Source organism: Microtus ochrogaster, linkage group LG5 (assembly GCF_000317375.1).
Source record: "Microtus ochrogaster isolate Prairie Vole_2 linkage group LG5, MicOch1.0, whole genome shotgun sequence".
In the NCBI taxonomy this organism is placed as follows: Eukaryota; Metazoa; Chordata; class Mammalia; order Rodentia; family Cricetidae; genus Microtus; species Microtus ochrogaster.
This window is the reverse complement of record NC_022031.1, coordinates 38,830,199-38,848,820: the sequence shown is the minus strand read 5'-3', so window position 1 is coordinate 38,848,820 and position 18,622 is coordinate 38,830,199. Positions and strand designations below refer to the sequence as shown.

Here is an 18,622-nt window from a genome sequence, read left to right as displayed (position 1 = left end):
AACCATCTGTAATGAGATCTGGTGCCCTCTTCTGGCATACACACAGACAGAATATTGTATACCTAATAAATAAATAAATAAATATTTAAAAAAAAAAGAAAATAAAGAAGGGAGGGAGGGAGGAAAAGGAAACTGAGAATTATCTTTTGAAAATATCACAGGAATAAAAGAACACTTTTTTTTTTTAATCTTAGGACTAGAAAAGTAGCTAGGCCTTAAGAGTACTGCTCTTGGTTCTGCACCCCACCTGGACAGCACAATAGAGCCAATCCTGTGGGTGGAGTGTGGGTGACCCAGCCCGGAAGTTGTGAGTATGGGACTGCTGTCCCATTGCTCATTTGCACCTGTCATATGGCAGCGTGGACTAGCAGGGGGTGCCCCCCCCCACCCTGTGCACATGAGGTAGGTGGGAGAGCTAGCTGGCCCTGAGGTCATAAGAACAGGAGAGTTGATCCTGTCCCTTGTCTACTGCAGATTTTGGGAGAGTGGCCTCTGCACCAAGCCTGGACAACACCGTAGAGCCAGTCCTGAAGGTGTAGGTTTGGGAGATCCGACCTTGAGGGCAGGAATGCTGGTCACAGCTGCAAGGGTTGAACTCACCAGGGCAAAAAAGGAGAGCTCCCCCTGGTGGTGGTGAGGAGAAGAGGAGGGGCAGGTGCTGACCAATCCTGCAACTACCCAGGCCCAGAACCAGGGTTAGGGGTTGCCACCCCAATATCCACCCCATCTGTGATCTGCTGGAGCATGTGAAGGAACTGGTCCTGCAGACCCAAAGCAGCAGGATCTCCACATCACAGGGCAACAGCAGGATAATTAAGAGGAGTTCAGTGAGGGCCAGCGTTGATAATGTGGCAGAAACCAGAGGCCTTGGGCTAGAGAGATGGCTCAGAGGCTAAGAGCACTGGCTGCTCTTCCAGAGGACTTGAATTCAATTCCCAGCAACCGCATGGTGGCTCACAACCATCTATGAGATCTGGTGCCCTCTTCTAGTCTGTAGGCATGCATGCATACAGAACACTGAATATATAATAAAGAAAACTAAACTAAAACTAAAGAAAGAAACCAGAGGCCTTGAGCCAGACCAATGACTCTTTGCAATGAACACTTGCAGGTAAAGATATATGGATAAAAGGGTTTACTGTGTGACTCCCTGTGTCACACCGCAGCTTCCATTTTATCTGTAGGAGGTGGCAGGGGCCCAAGGGCAAACAAAGGTCAGATACGCAGTGATGGGAAATGAATGGGATCGCAATGCATGATGTGAAATAAATAAAGAATAAATAAAAAGAAATTTAAAAAAGAAAAAGAGTACTGCTCTTGGATAGGACCCAAGTCTCATCCCCAGTATTCACATAGGCTGGCTCACAACCCCCTGTAACTCCAGCTCCAGAGGATCTAACGCCTTCTTCTGGCCTCTGCGCGCCTTACCCAGCACTCAGGTAGCAGATCTCTGAGCTTAAGGGCAACCTGGTCTACATAGTGAGTTCCAAGTTAGCCGGGCTCCATAGTGGGTCCCTGTCTGTCTGGAGACAGAAGGGAAGGGGAAAGGGGAGGGACACCTTTAAGAGTTAATTAGGCCAAAAAGGCCCTGCTCTCATGAGTAGTCCAAGCCTGTTCACCAACTGCTGGGTGCGTTCTGATAAAAGCATAAGCTTGGTTCCTTTTCTGTTCTCTCTCTCTCTCTCTCTCTCTCTCTCTCTCTCTCTCTCTCTCTCTCCCCTTCTCTTTTACTTCCCTTTCCCCTTCTCTTTTCTCTCTCTTCCTGTCGATATTCTGCCCGAGATGATGCAGCAAGGCCCTTGCCAGGCCTCTGACCTCAGAGTTCCCAGTTTCTGGACTATAGCAGTCTGCTCTCTGTAAACATCATAGAGTTTCTGGACTATAGCAGTCTGCTCTCTGTAAACATCATAGTCTCAGGTATTGTTAGAGTCGCAGAAGCGGAGCTAAACTCTACCAGTGAAGAACTGGCAGGAAGGGGTGGAGAGATGGCTCAGCCATGAAAAGCAGTCCATGTTCTGCAATGGAGCGCAGATCCCAGTACCCACAGTGAGCCGTTCACTACTGTGGGAACTCCAGCTCTAAGAGATCTGATGCCCTCTTCTGACCTGTGACCTCTATCAGATACACACAATAAAACAACAACAACACAACTCTGGTGATTTGGGGGGGGGGGCAAATCCATGTACTTATTTACAGAAAGATAGTACTTTAAAATACAATTTCATGGTTTCTATACAAAGCACCACTGTTTGTATTTAGCTCAATAGATGTTTGTGGTTGTTGGGTGCAATATTGCATGTCTATAATCCCAGTTACTCAGATAGTTGAACGGCAGGCGTTCCTTAAGTTCAAACCAGTTTGGACTACAGGGCAAGTTTAGGGCTAGTTAAGGCAATGTAAAATGATTCTGTCTCGAGATTTAAAGAAAAAAAATGTTTTGAAGGACCAGACATGGTTAAAATTTTGTTGTTATTGTTTATCCTTCAGAGTGGGAATAATGCAATATTGAAGGTCCCTTCGTGGGGAATGTTTTTATTTTTCCCTAATAGTAGGAATAATTCATTATCAATTGTCCCTTCATGGAAGAAAGAAGGATTTAAAACAAGCCTCACTTCTATTAAGAACAATTGATGTCGGGCATAAAGTATTAAGTCAATGCTATTTAAATTTCCAAAGATATTATCATTCATTGTATAGAGGCTGTTCTCTTTTGATTATCATACATGTTTAAATGAATGTGTCATTTTCATAGTAAATGAACTAAAAGAACAAAGTTCATGATTTGGGGCTTTATTATTGGATATGCTCTTGTCTATTTATCATTACTGAGAATTTGGTTCGGCTCTCTAAGTTGCTTTCTAAAAATTCAGGAAGGAAGGAAGGAAGGAAGGAAGGAAGGAAGGAAGGAAGGAAGGAAAGGATGGAGCCTATGAGGTTAAAACAATGCCCTTAACTAAAGAAAAATTGTAGGCACTTAAAAAGCTAATGAAAGAACAGTTAGATGCTAAGCACATTGAGGAAACACCTACTCCTTAGACTTCTCCTGTATTTGTAATAAAAAAAGAATCTGGAAAATGGAGAATATTTACTGAGCTAAGAGCTATTAAAAAGATAATTCAACCTATGGGATCTTTACAGCCTGGGATTCCTTTACAAGAACAGGACAGAAAAAATTGCCTTTCCAGTGCCTACTTATAATAATGCCTACCCTGTAAAGAAAGCCAATAAAAGTACTTCCTTAAAAATTGTTAAATAGGGGCTGGAGAGATGGCTCAGTGGTTAAGAGCACCGCCTGCTCTTCCAAAGGTCCTGAGTTCAATTCCCAGCAACCACATGGTGGCTCACAACCATCTGTAATGAGATCTGTGCCCTCTTCTGGCCTGCAGGCAGAGTACTGAGAATACTGTATGCATAATAAATAAATAAATCTTTAAAAAAAATTGTTAAATAGCCCAGCTTTGTGTCGCTATTTTGTAAATCAGCCACTGGAAGTAGGATGTAAACCATTTCCTCAGTCTCATTTATCATTATAGGGATAGTATGATCCATTGCTTCTGATACAGATACTTTAGAAAGAATGTTTAATATGGTGAGAAAAATTTACCCAGTTGGGGGATTACAAACTTCTCCTGAAAAAAGAGACAAGGGGAGATTCTCTTAAGTATTTCGATTCTTAAATTAAGTAAACAAAGAATTCAGCTGCAAAAGGTACAGATTAGGAAAAACCTAATTGCGTTCTAAGGGAGAAGCTTGTTAAACAGAAGGGGGATATGAGGACCCCAGAGACAGATTGCTTTACTAACTTCTAATTTTTAAATTTTTAAACGTTAATGAAACGGGGGCAGCAGCTACGGAAAGACAGTGGATTGTAGAAAAAAATTGCTGAATTTGGTCAGCTGTGTAAAACCAGGGGAAGTGTTAAGTCAGGGCCAAGGCTCTGCTTATGTTTCCCCAGGAGATAATAAGCTGTGGATCCTATTGAAACTGATCAAAATGGGCATGAGCAAGAGACATCTCCCAGATGCTGCAGATGCAGAGACCTCTGGAAAACAAAAGGCCTCCCACCTGGGGACAGCTGGAGTTTGTGACAAGGGGAGGTGAATGACCCAGAAACCTCTAGAAGCTGCAGATCTGGTCCTCGCTATACTTAGTGTGGTATTATATAGGTAACAGGAGCATACTATACATATCGGCTCTTATCCTAGCCGTAATTTGGGGAGATACGGATATTCCTGTAGTGGTTAATGAACCTTCATGGCTACCTGGTCCACATGACAACAGCGGTCCTTCTCAGCCAATGGAGGAGGGTAGAGTGATTGACAATCACACTGTGGGAGCACAAGGAATTCCTATTTGCTTGGAAAATGGAACTCAGTGCCTGAATATAACTTCTCAAGTATGGCTAACCATAGTCAGTGCTACCCGAGATTAACGTAACAAGCTTTATATGTTTCGTGCATCTGGTTTTAAAGGGCAGGAGACTAATGCTCCTACTTCTATAAGTCTACCCTTCTGTGAGATGTGGGTTACCAACAAGGACTCTGATTGTTGCCTTGGCAACAGTGTAAGAGTGAGAAGCCTCGCCTCGAGTGTTCATTAATGTCCCCAAGGAGACACCACAGACTGGATCCGTTTTGGTTCTGCTCAAGAAAAATATTCTCACTCAGACTTAAAATGGAAAATGGCATAATTTGAATGGAACCGTGGAAATCAGTGCTTCTGTTAGTGAACCTATCTGATGGCGTGGAGTTGGAATGGCAAGTCCTCGCCTGCAGTTTGGGACTTCAATTCAGACTAACTTGTGGAAATTGGCAAGGGCCTTCCACCCACTTATAGCATGGAAAGGAAAATTAAACATTAAGGATGATAAATACAATTTGTCTTTTAGACTAAATCAGAACCATTCTCTTCTGGCGCGTGTACCACTACCTCCTTGCTACTAAAGGGGTCTGCACAATGGCACCCAAACAATTACAGCATCACTTGTGACTGCTGTGCCCTTCACACCTGTGTTAACTCTAGTATGCTTTGACTGTTGAAAGTTCATACATTCTTAGAGCAAGGCTGGCAATCTGGATGCCAGTGAGGTTGTTGAGGCCATGGAAAGACTCTCCTGTAACAATCCTGGTGCAGAAACTCACAGAGAAAATATTTAAAAAGACATGTCAAGGTCTGGAGAGATGGCTCAGAGGTTAAGAGCACTGACTGCTCTTCCAGAGGTCCTGAGTTCAATTCCCAGCAACCACATGGTGGCTCACAGCCATCTGTAATGAGATCTAGTGCCCTCTCCTGGCATGCAAGCATATATGGAAGGAATGTTGTATACATAATAAGTAAATCTTTTTTTTAAAAAAAAAAAAAAAAGACATGTCAAACGGGTCAACTGATTGTTGCAGCCTTTATGGGGATCATAGCATTGACAGCTACAGCAACGACAGCTATAGTGGCGCTTCATAAAGAAATCCAAAGGGGCTGGAGAGATGGCTCAGAGGTTAAGAGCACTCACTGCTCTTCTAGAGGTCCTGAGTTCAATTCCCAGCACCCACATGACGGCTCACAACCATCTGTAATGAAATCTGGTACCCTCTTCAGGCAGAACACTATACATTTTATATATATATATATATATATTATATCCAAACTGCTGAATCCACTAGAGACTAGCATAAACATTCAAGAGAACTTTGGACTGAACAAAATAAGATTGGTAAAGAGACAGTGAATGAATTAGCTGAGTTAAGGCAAGCTGTTATAGTGTTGGCAAATCAGAAATTTTGAAGGGGCAGATAAAATTAAAGTGTGATTCCAGTGTTTCTTATTGTATTACACCCTTAAATTAATGAAGTCAAGCATGACTGGGATAAAGGTTAAGGAGCATTTGTTGGGTCACCCTGATTCTTCTCAAATGGTTTATGATTTACACAAAGAAATGAAGGAAACTTTTGCAAAAAAAAAAAAGTTGCCTGATTGACAGGAATGGATATTACAGAAAGTCTTGCAGATAGCATAGCTTCATTCAACCCTATGAATTACTTTAGTAGAATTCTTACTATAGCAGGTGTTGCTCATGTCCTAGCAACAGTAGCCTTACTAGTTTGAAAATGGCCTCCTTACATAAGATTGTAAGGCAGCCAGATGGGAAAAGCTAGATATACTGTGAGGCTACATAGGCTCTGAGATTAAAGACATTTTATATAAAAGAAAGGGGGATCTGTGGCAGAGTTTCTTATTGCCCTGGCTCCACAGAGCGGGCCATACCTGGCCAAGTTCTGGAGTTAGAACCTAGCCTACTCCATCCTTTGTGTTACAGATACCTTTTGTCGCCCTATGTGAATCTTGTCTGAGAATTTTCCATGAATACAAAGCCTATGGAAAACTAGGATAGGAGCAACCCAGAAAACCGTGGTTCCTCCTGAATCAGGTATTTGCACTTGGCATTTTATTTTTGGAAACTTCATTCAGGTTTTTTTTTTTTTTGAGCATATGGAAATCTACTGGCTAACGTGTAAATAAAGGGGAAATAAAAATGCCATGGACTAAGAAAAAATCCTTAAGTCCACCGAGGCTGGGACCCCTGCGGCCGCAAAGACTAAGTTCATTCCCAAAGTGTCTCTGAGTCTTCATTTCACAGACCTCGAGACCCACACATCTGCACCACTGTACCTGGGACAGCAAATTTTTTACAAATGACCAAGTGAGTGGTTCCCAATCTTCCTGGTGCTGCGACCCTTTAATACAGTTTCTCCTGTTGTGATGACCCCCAACCATGCAATTATATTTGCTGCTACTTCATAACTGCAATTTTGCTGTTATTATGAATCATAAGATAAATATCTGTGTTTTCCGATGGTCTTAGGTGACCCCTGTGAAGGGTCACTCACCCCCAAAGGGCTCGCCACCCACAGACTGAGAACCACTGACCTAGCTGATGAGTTGTTAGCATACAGATGGCAGTTTGTCTGTGACACTGAGATCACACTTGACTGTGTTGGTAGTCACTTCCTTCCTACCATGGCTTATCCAATAGCTCATGCCCCTAGTCACCTCTCCACCCAAAGTTCAACTGATATCTCATACAGAATTCCTCTTCCTCCTCCGAAGTGTGCCGGCTTTCCTGACAGGGCTCCTTGGATTTCTACACGCTTTTGCCAGGGCTTCCTTCCCAGGTGAGTTCACGCACAGTCACGGAATCCCCTGTCACCTCATACATACCTGCTGCAATGACTTGCTTTGTTGGGTGTGTACAGGATGCTATCATTGCTACACAGATAAGGTATTTTGAGATTGCCAAATAGCAATGGTGTGGTGTAGCCATTTCCTCCTGGAGGGCAGACTCAGAAAGTCCAGGGAGCTTCCAAGGCTTACAAAGTGCCTAAACTTCCAAGCGTCACGAGGTCCCTCCCTGAGCCCATGGTAACAATTGCTGGAGAGAAGACTCCCAGGATGGATGAGTTGGGTTGCCAGCGAGTTGTGCCAGGAGCTGACAGGATGAAGTTTTCATGAGTCATTACGGGGACTTTTGTGATGTGAGCGCCTATAGGTCACCTGCACACCTGTAACTAACCTCTCACCTAGTGTCCCGGAAATAACACCAGGAACCTCACTGCCTTACTAAACTGCACCCTGTGGGATCCTTTCTTGGTCCTGTCTTCAGTACCCTCTCTGGGGTGAACAGATGTCTGTTCACATGGCCCCAGAAAAAGCCACACAACAAAGGGTTAGAATTATACAGTACGACGCCCCAGAGAAAAGAGTGTCTGGAGGATGTGAGGGAAGATTGGCATCAAGGGCAATAAATTTATTTCCTCCCTCCTCACAGAGCAAACCAAATAAAAATAACACATAAATAGGAAAGTCAGCATAGTGTGTTTTTAAAATTTTTGGGTTAAAAGGGCTAAGGATGAGTCATACTTTGGGGAAGAAAAAAATAAATAAATTCAATAATTAGTCAAAGGAAGCAATAAATTAGACTTCAGAATTTTAGAACTTTGGCTTTTCAAAATATACCATTAAAAAAATAATAATTTTTTTTTAAAGCTGAGCAAGGTGACTTACACCTGTAATCCCAAAATGCAGGAGGCTGAAGCTGGAGGATGCTGAGTTCTGAAGCCAGCCTGAACCACCGGGAGACTGTCTAAAAACCGGAAGGGCAGAAGAAAAAGAAAACACTGAGCGCCAGCTGGAAGGAAATTTTTTTGCTTTTTGTTGTTGTCATTTTTTTTCTAGATAGGATTCCTCTGTGTAGCCCTGGCTGTCCTGGAACTCACTCTGTAGGCCAGGCTGGCCTCAAATTCACAGAGATCTGCCTGCCTCTGCCTCTGGCTAAAGATATGCACCACCACCATCCAGTCTGAAATATTCTTAAATAATAATAGTCACAAAAGATATACACAATGGATAAAGAGAAAGTAATTCTTTTTGTTTGTTTTGTTCTGTTTTTTGAGACCATATCTATGTAGCCCTGGCTGGCCTGGAATTTACTATATAGACCAGATTAACCTTGAGTTTGTAGAGCTCCTCCTGCCCTGTCTACTGAGTGCCGGGATTACAAGATCACAGGATCTAGCATACTTTATTTATTATGTACACACACACACACACACACACACACACACACACACACACACACACGGGTAAGGGTTCGTGAAGCCCAGACTAGCTTCAAGCATGCTAAAGAGCCAAGACTGGCCTTGAACTCCTGGTCCTTCTGTGCCCTACCTCCCAAGGGCTGGGTTAGTTTATTCTTTGTCAGGTGAAAGAATCACGTATTATGGTACTTACAATGTCACCCCCAGCAATTCATACAAGAATGTGTACACAAAAGACTCTTCTCAGGGGCTGGAGAGATGGCTCAGAGGTTAAGAGCATTGCCTGCTCTTCCAAAGGTCCTGAGTTCAATTCCCAGCAACCACATGGTGGCTCATAACCATCTTTAATGGGGTCTGGTGCCCTCTTCTGGCCTGCAGGCAGACACACAGACAGAATATTGTATACATAATAATTAAATAATTTTTTTTTAAAAAAAGACTCTTCTCGAAAGCAGTTTCTAAAAAGTGTAAAGAACCAAATGTCCACAGAAATATGAGAGGGTAAAGAAATTATGGAATAGTATATTCTTACAATCCAACATTGCCTGTCAGAAAGAACAAAAAAACAAACTAGTGATATTCACAAAGACTTGAATAAATATGAAAAACAGTATGCTGAATTGAAGAAGCCAAATGCAGGTCAGGTCTCTGTGACTCCATTTACATGAAGGGCAACAACAGGCAAAACAAAAGTCAGATCACTGGGCATGGTGGTGCAGGTCTTTAATCCCAGCACTCAGGAGGCAGAGCCAGGTGATCTCTGTGATTACTTAAAAAGAGAGAGGAGGGTGCTCGCTTCAGCAGCACATATACTAAAATTGGAACGATACAGAGAAGATTAGCATGGCCCCTGCGCAAGGATGACACGCAAATTCGTGAAGCGTTCCATATTTTTTACCCTAGCCCTGCAGTGGAACCTAATAAAAGCGCCTGAAGCGATAAAAAAGAGAGAGAGAGAGAGAGAGAGAGAGAGAGAGAGAGAGAGAGAGAGAGAGGAGGAACGGAGATGTTTTGTTTCTTTTCTGGGCACTAGATGGTTACAATCTGCTAAGTGTAAATTATATTTTGATACAGTTCTCTGAAGCAGTTAAGGAGTTACTTTTAAGTCATTGATGTTATCAACTGTAGCTGGCCCGAAGCAACCAAGGCAAAGGTTTATCAGGTAATTATAATGGGATTAGCCTTGTTCCTTTTGGCTTTCTGAAATAGCAGAGGTTCTCCATTCAGTGGAAAGGACAGGTTAGGGGAGATGTATGCCCTCTCATGAATTAACCCTACTTACTTACTTACTTACTTACTTACTTACTTACTTACTTACTTACTTACTTACTTATTTACTTGAGACAGAATTTCACTCTATAGTTCAGGCTACATAGCCCGGGCTTGCTCTGAATGCAGATCCTCATGGTTCAGCTTCCAGAGTGCTGGGAGCACAGACTTAAGCTGTCATATCTGTTCTTTAAAGACCTTCCCAAGCTTCAATAAAAATTACACATAATAAGACGTCAGCAGAAGGTTGCTGCTCCCAAAGTAAACACTCTCCATTATGGCAAAGCAGAACAGGTTGACGACATCATCTGATTGGCTCCTGAACCTTCCAAGAGAACATCAGGTAGATGCTGGGGTGGGAGATGGACAGACGTGACTCCGGCACCATCACTATGACAAAGGGAAGCGTGGTTTCCCATTGGACCTGCAGGTTGTTAGGACAGCTAGATGAATGTGGGCTCTCTTGGTAACTTAGCCAACTTTGACTGTAAATCACCAAAAAGACACAGGAAGAAGAAAAAAAATCAAGCCCACTGACTGCCCTACCTGCTCCCTCTCACGTTTCTCCATTCTGGTCCCTTACCTCATGGCTCTCACCCCTCAGCATGTGTTCAAACCACACCAGAGGGGCTTTGGCTAGACAAAAGTTTAAACAGAAAGGACACCGAGTGATGGTGATGCACACTTTTAATCCCAGCACTCGGGAGGCAGAGACAGGTGGATCTCTGTGAGTTTGAGGCCAGCCAGGTCTACAGAGTGAGTTCCAGGACAGGCTCCAAAGCTACAGAGAAACCCTGTCTCGAAAAACCAAAAACCAAAATAGAAAAGGACTAGGATCAAGGCGTGTAGATAAGAAGGGGGGGCTGGTGGGTTTCAGTGCACTGGACATCTGTCATTCCTGGTCACAACAGACACGCCACCTTTCTCTGATGTCCTTTCCATCAGTATTCTCCCCTCTCTATGTACTGCCCTTGTTGGAAGAATCCAATTCTTCTCTCTGCCCCCAAACAGGAACCTGGGGAATCCCTAGGTTCTTCTTTCGGTTTTTACTTTATTTCGTTCTTTTAAAAACATCCCTTATTTTTTATGTGTGTGTGTGTGAGGGTGGGTATGTGTTTGTGGGTGACCGTTGGATCCCCTAGAGCTGGAGGGCCAGGCGAATGTGAGCTACTGGTCATAGCTCCTAGCCATGGGTGCCGGGAACTCAGCAACAGCACATGCGCTCTTTGCTACCAGAGACAACGGTAGCACCTAACCAAATCACCTGCTGGCCTTACGGCTTCCTTGGTGATAGGAGAAGTAAGGCAAAGGTCAGCATTGGCGAGAGCCTGGCAAGCAGCTGAGCAGTCCCTGGTGTCAGGCCCTCTTTTGTCCGTTCTGAACCTGGCTCCTTAGATTCCCCTCCCCCTAGGAGAAGGTTTCAAAGTAGTGATGTGAATATTTTAGTGTTGGGAACACAGCTCAGGGGAGTGCTTGCTTGTCCTGGGCAAGGCACTGGATTCAACTTGTAGTCCTGGAAAACAAGGACCTGAGGGCCCCGGGGAAAGACACTTGCTGTGCTAACCTGGGCAAGTTCCATCCCTGGAACCCACACAAGGGTGAAAAAAGAGAGCCAACTCCACATGCATGCCGTGGCACACACCCCACCCCCGTAAAGGCACATGCCACCTCACGCACAATATTAATCATAAGAGAAATACTTCAAATCCTCCTGTCCTTCTCTGTCCTTGTCTTTTCTCTCATCAGAACTAATGTCTGTGTTCAGTTTGATGAGTACTTGTTCAGATAATTTTATATCTCTCTCTGGTTTTTAAAAATCACACCATGTTTGATATAAGTAGCATTATATTATCCATATCATTACGTGGCTTTTTATGAGCCATGATATTTACTTGTTTGGGCTGAGACAGGGCTTTGCTATGTGGCCCTAGCTGGCCTCTGTACTTAGGTCATGCTGTCCCTGTCTTTGGAGTTCTAGGATTATAGGTGTGTGCCATCAAATCTGGCACATTTTCTATCTTCTTATCAAATCTGAAGAAAAATTGCACATTGCATATATGGGGGTTGGGGAATAGAATCACTGGTAGCCAAGTGGTGGTGGCATACATCTTTAATCCCAGCACTTGGGAGGCAGAGGCAAGTGGATCTCTGTAAGTCTGAGGCCAGCCTGGTCTACAAAATGAATTCCAGGACAGGTTCCAAAACTACACAGAGAAAACCTGTCTTGAAAAAACACACACAAAAAAAAAAAAAAAAAAGGAAGGAAGGAAGGAAGGAAGGAAGGAAGGAAGGAAGGAAGGAAGGAAGGAAGGAAGGGTGAGTCAGTGGTAAAGCACTAGCCTAGCACGCATGAGGCCTGAAATCCCTAGTTAATGTCACTACTATACAGCGTGTTAATGATTCAGCTAGGATGGATTGCGCTCACACTCCACAGACAAGGAGCATGCTAAAGAATGCTAAATAGGAGAGGAAACAATGATCAGAATACATTACTAAGTGATCCAAAATACACTGAGTTGTCACTCCGAATTCTTATATGTCAGTGTTTAAGGGGACAGTCAGGAGACACGACTCCCCACTGCCTCCTTCAGCAGCCTAAGGAGTTCCTCTAGATACTTAGGGACCTGGACTCAGGTCAGACTGGGATGTGTGGCTTCAGTGCAGAAAGGAATTTCGGGAATAGCTAGTAGTAGAGTAGCCCAGCCCACCCCTTTCCTCTCTCTTGACCTTAAGCCTGGTTCTGTTTTAGAATTAAATGTTTCGCCTGGTAAGATGGCGTATGGGTAAAGGCACTTGCCTCTACGTCGAACAACCTGAGTTTGATCCTGGAACCCACATGGTGGAAGAAGAGACCTGACTCGTGCAAGTCCTCTGGCCTTCACGCGTGTGCTGTGGCGTGCCAGTGCACATAAGCTCACCTGTGCACGTAACAAACAACACACAAACACACCCTCACACACACTCAATAAACTAATGTAACTTTCAAAAGTTTAAAACGTCGTCTTCATACCTAAATATTATTTCTATGTTTGCCGCCTTTACATCAGGTGTTAATTGTTCTAGAATTCTTTCCAGCTAAGAAGAGGCTTGAACGAGACTCCAGAGAGTCTCACTTCCTTTTTCCTGTCCCAACAATTTCCCTTTCTGTCCTGCCTCACTACAGACAGATGGCTCTTTCTGCCAAACTTCACCATCATCTCTATTAATATTCATTGCACGTGTGCGTGACGGGGACCCAGTGCATGGCACACACGTGGGGGAGGCTGTCAAGCAGAGACATCTCAGGCCTGGCAATGTTTCAAGAGCTACAAAAATAGCAGGGAGTAAGAACCTGAAATCCAAGCACTGGGAGGCGGCAGAGACAGCAGGGTGGGGAGGCCAACCACCCAAAGTGGCTAGATAGTAAACTGCTTCGAAACACCAGATGGCGTACACAAAGATAGCCGTGGGGTGAGCGATACAGAGCAAGAGGGAGACTGGACGGCAAGGGGACGGGGTGCTAGTTAATACACAGCGGGACCCTGTTTCAGTCAATAGATAATAGATCAGAAGAAATGCTGTTCTAGATTAGAAGTGGTGGCCAAAACATTTCGGTGAACCATAAGGTAAGATGAAAATGAAAAGGACAATCTCTAATTAGAAGGACTGAGAACTCGGGGACACCGTTTCGTGGCAGAGCACTTGATTAGTGGTCACACACACAATCCCCACAATCCTCAGCACTACCAAGAAAAAAATAATGGTGAGCTTTGGAGGTGACTTGTAAAATTTATTGGCTGTGTGGCCTTTGAGATAGAATTTCCCTGTTCCATTATCTCAGTTTCTTCGTCAATAAAATTATATGACCATATCGGAGACTTTGACTTGTATTTTAACAGCCCTCCCCTTTATTTTCTGGGAAAAAAAGTCTTGCAGGAAATCTAATGTGTGAAAGAAATAGAATCAGCAAGACACAAGCTTGGTTACCCACGTTTAATCCCCAGGACGCACATGGGGCAGAAGGGGAAAACTGGCTATACACAGTTGTCCTCTGCCCTCCATATATTCACCATGGCTCCCACACCCAGACAGCATGAATATAAATTCACAATAAAAAATAAAATAAAAGCAAGATTGTTCTAGTTAGAGCAGGATAAAGGCCCTAGAGCTCTGTCCCACTGATGCTTCCCAGACACTCTTGAACCCCAGGAGGCCAGGAGAAAAAGCTTCCGAAACCTCCCAAGTCCTTGCGAGCTCTATTATCCAATGGCCCAAGGTATGAAGTTAGCAGAGATACCTAGAAAAAAAATTGTTTGAGTGCTGCTTGCTCTTAAATGCCTGAAAATGTTGAACGGAAGCCAGGTACGGAGGCGCACGCCTAAAATCCCAGCAGAGGCAGAGGCAGGCAGATCTCTGAGTTTGAGGCCAACCTGGTCTACAGAGTGGGTTCTGGGTGAGCCAAGACTACATGGTGAGAGAGCCTCTCTCATAAAATAAATAAAAATAAATTTGAATAGTTGACATGAAGTCATAGAACAGACGAACTGAGTTCTGTTAAATTTGCCTCACTCTTCTTGTAACAATTTAACACCCAAACGTCTGCACCTGTGCTAATGGTGACTGTTTTCTTTTCTTTTGTTTTGTTTTTTCAAGACGGGGGTTTCTCTGTGTAGCTCTGGCTGGCCTAGAACTTGCTTTGTAGACCAGGCTGGCCTTGAACTCACAGAGATCCTCCTGTCTCTGCCTGTACTGGGATTAAAGACGTGTGCCACCACCGCCTGGCCTGTAGTGATTTTTTTTTAAATGTTCTTGTTCTACTTTCTGGAGCTAAAGCAAGGGAGTCCAATCCATCCTGGACATCTTCACAGGAAGAGAGCTATCAAGTCTGCCTGACTATCTCGTCTTCCTTGTTACTTCTTGCCAGGAATAGTCCACAAAGACGACCCTTGTGTTTCCTAATTTCAGATCTTTCACATTTCACATCCGGCCCCCAACACACACACACACACACACACACACACACACACACACACACACACACACACACGTCTTACTCTAGTCCAGGCTGTTCTGGATCTCACTATCTAGTCCAGGCTGATTTTGAATGCACAGTGATCCTTCTGCCTCAACTTCCTTAGTGCTGGGATTACATACACGAGCTACCAAGCCCGGCTTCAATTCAACATTTTTAAGTACAAGTAGATTCTCATTTTCTTTTACTCCTGACTTTAAAGGATGAGTGCTCTTGACTAGCTCTGATAATGACATGTAAGTAGAACCCACATTTTATTATTTGGCAACTATTTGTTCCAGGCTAAACATTAGCTGCTGTCAGTGTATCAAAAGTAGAGGGCTAAACCTTTTGGTTCAAAGCAAACTATGAAGGCATCTAGTGGGGGAGAGGGTATCAAAAAACCATTCAAGACTAGAGGCTCCATGTAATAGGAATCCTGCCATCCAAGCTTGTGATCTAACCAGACTTCAGGAAAATACAATTCTCACTATAAAATCTGACTTCTATCAAGGCGATATGAAACAGCAGTGTTGGAACAAAAGCTTCATTCACTGTCCCTCCCCAGACCCATTAAATCCCACCACCTCAGGAAAGTGAGGGTGTGGTGTGGGCTGGGCTACCTTCTAACATCAGGACTTTGGGACACAGGGTGTAAGATGTATGACTTGGTCCTTAAGAAAAAAGCAAGCAGCACAGTCACTGGCCATGATGTCTGTGGGGGTGCTGAACCTTTATGGTTTCCTGTGCTTTGGTTGTCCTGGTAACCTGAGGCCTCCCTATTTGCGTTGGCATCAGAGGCCAAGAGCGGAAGCAGAGCTGGAGCACCAGGAAGACGTGCAGGGAAAAATGTGGGCAAGGTAACAGTTATGCCGCAGGAGGGTCAGGCCTAGGACAGAAGAGTTACTTAATGGAGGGTCGAAGGGATTGTCATATAAAATTCAGATCTCTGGATTTCACGTCTAGCATTTCTGATTTGGTAGCTCACTGAAGAGTTCAGAAGCCTACAGGTTCATGAGACTGTCTCCTACCAAGGGGGTCAAAGACGCTGTGTTTTGTTTTTGTCTTGTTTTAGACAGTGTCTAACTGTGTAACCCAGACTGGCCTGGTACTTATGTAGCCCAGGCTGGCCTTAAACTTGAGGCAACTCTCCTACCGTAGCCTTCCAAGTGCTGGGGTTACAGACATGCTACCTCCACTGGCCCGGATGTTATTTGAGCATTCTTTTGAAGAAATATCTAACGTTTTCTTTTCATCCCTAATCCTAAAGCTGTGGCACAACTCAAAGCTGCTCTGACAGACACACTACAGACAGCATTTCGGTCAGCTTTTTAAGTTTTGCATTTAAAAAAAAAGATTTCTTTTTATTTCATGTTTGTGAGTGTTTGCCTGCATGCATGTGTGTGCATCATCTGTATACCGTACCCGTGGATACCAGAGGAGGGAATCTGAGTCCAGGATCTGGAGTTGGCTGTGAATTCTCACATGGGTGCTGAGAACCAAGTCTGGGTCCTTTGCAAGAGCACCAAGTGCTCTTGGTTGCTGAGCCAGCTCTCTGACCCTTTGTTTTGCACCCAGGTCTGCTAAAGAGGCTTATCATTTCTTTGCCGGTCTCCTAAGCATAAATACGCTTGGTCCACTGAGGACACAGCAGCTGTGTCCCTACGCTGTCACCTAGTGTCTCATCCTCCTTTCATTCTTTTGGCTTATTGTGACTGTCTTACTCACATTCCTTTATTGTCTGTTGTTCTTGTCTCCTTTCCTATCTCTTAAACAAAACTCACAAGCAGTAGTTTCTGTGGAGTTGGAGAGATGGCTGAGTGGCTAAGAGCACAGGCCGGCCAGAGGACCCAGATCTGATTCCCAGCACCCACCTGGCAGCTCACCACCATCTCTAACTCCAGTCCTAGGGCATCCCATGCCTTCTTCTGGCCTCTGTGGGCACCAGGCATAAATGCCGTGCACTGTCAAAACACCTATACAAAACACCTACATGCATAAAATAAAAATTTTAAATCTAATTTTAGAAAGTAGCTTCTGGCTGGGGAGATAGCTCAGCCAGTAAAGTGCTGGTTACCCAAGTGTGGGGGCCCCTGTTCAGCTTCCCAGCACCCTCGTAAAAGCCAGATGTGATGGTGTACACCTATAATCCCAGTATGGGGGAGACAGGGATAGGTGAATCCAGTCAGTCCAGCAGAAAAGGTTTAGTGAGACAACTGTCTCAAAAAGTAAGATGGTTGCCTGGCATTGTGAGCACCTATAATCCCAGCACTGGGGAGGCAGATACTCCGGTGAACTCTGTGAGTTCAAGGCCAGCGTGGTGTATATAGAGAGTTCCAGGCTATTAGGGATACAATATGAAACTGTCTCAAAACAAAGCAAAATACCACAAAAACAAAACACAAAGCAAAGACAATCACAGAAACCGAGTCATGTTGTAAAAATAATTCTCGTGATTGCTTCGGCAGTATGTATACTAAAATTGGAATGATCCAGAGATTAGCACGGCCCTGTGCAAGGATGACACGCAAATTCATGAACATTAAGATGCGCAGTGGTGGAACACGCCTTTAGTCCCACCACTTGGGAGGCAGAGGCAGGCCAGCCTGGTCTACAGAGTGAGGTCCAGGACAGCCAGGGGAATGCAGAGAAAACAAAGCAAACAAACAAACAAAGTCTTTTAAAAAAAAACTAACAACAACAACAATAATAATAATTCTTCCAAATTGTTTCCAAGAGAAGAATTTCGGGGAAATGCAGAGAGCAGAAAACAGAGCAGTGTCAGGGTTCTGGAGGGAGAGAAGCTATGTAACAGTACAGCAGGCAGCCTCTGTCTCAGCAGGATGCAACCTGCCCAGCAAACTACTGTTTTCAATGAGTAGAATTATAAATCAAACAAAAGACTGGAAACCTTTTTAGTAATCCAGTTTTAAGTCTATTTTAGGATTTAGGGGGGAGGGGTTTGCAGGCCTTTAATCCTGGCACTCAGGAGGCAGAGGCAGGCGGATCTCTGTGAGTTAGAGGCCAACCTGGTCTGAAAAAAAAAAGGAAGAAAATAAAGGTAGGGTGGACAGTTAGAGGAGGAGTGGGGGAAATACGATTAAAATACCTTGTGTGTATGTGTGAAATTCTCAAAGAACTAATAAAATGTAAGCAATTTACAAATGTGAGAAGGCCAAGAGCTACAAATTGAATTTTAAGTCACGATTATCACAATCAGATAATGTAGCAGGGCAGAGAGAGCACACAGGTGAATAGGGACGTCAATGAGGACTAGCATTCGTGAGCTGGAGATAATTGTCGGTGGGAGGAACTACCATGATCATAATAGCTTACAAGCAAAAATAATGTAAACTCTGATAAGAACGGCTCCAACGGTACAGAGACAACGTGGGATGAGACAGGAGCTCACTCTGTAGCTCAGGCTGGCCTCAGACTTACGGCAATCCTCCTGCCTTCGCCTATACTCAGTCTCAGTGAGTCTTAGCAGACAGATCATAGCTGCAATCAGACTAAAGAGGACTCTTTATAGTCTCAGAGTATTGGGCTGTTCAGACATAGCCATTGTACACTCTTAGAAGTCGGCACCCCCATCCGTGTTCCTGCCATTCACCTCAGCCTTACAAACCATCTTAACGCTGAACACTCAGCCTCCTTGGTGAGGTTTCTTCAAGTCCGTAGGAATGAGTGACTCTCCTCTGACCCATCTCCAGGCTGAATACAGAAACCAATGTCATCTTCCATTCCCAAAATGTAATGCTTACTCTAAGGTGAT

At 44.1% G+C, this 18,622-nt stretch overlaps 1 non-coding gene and 1 pseudogene across 1 annotated transcript; both read left to right on the top strand.

The window, feature by feature from the left end:
* Positions 1-9,376: 9,376 nt before the first annotated feature.
* Positions 9,377-9,483, top strand: LOC113457767. The gene has a single exon (XR_003378264.1). It is a non-coding gene; the product is annotated as a U6 spliceosomal RNA (small nuclear RNA).
* Positions 9,484-17,302: 7,819 nt separating this feature from the next.
* On the top strand, positions 17,303-17,402 carry LOC113457785 (annotated as a pseudogene).
* Positions 17,403-18,622: the final 1,220 nt, after the last annotated feature.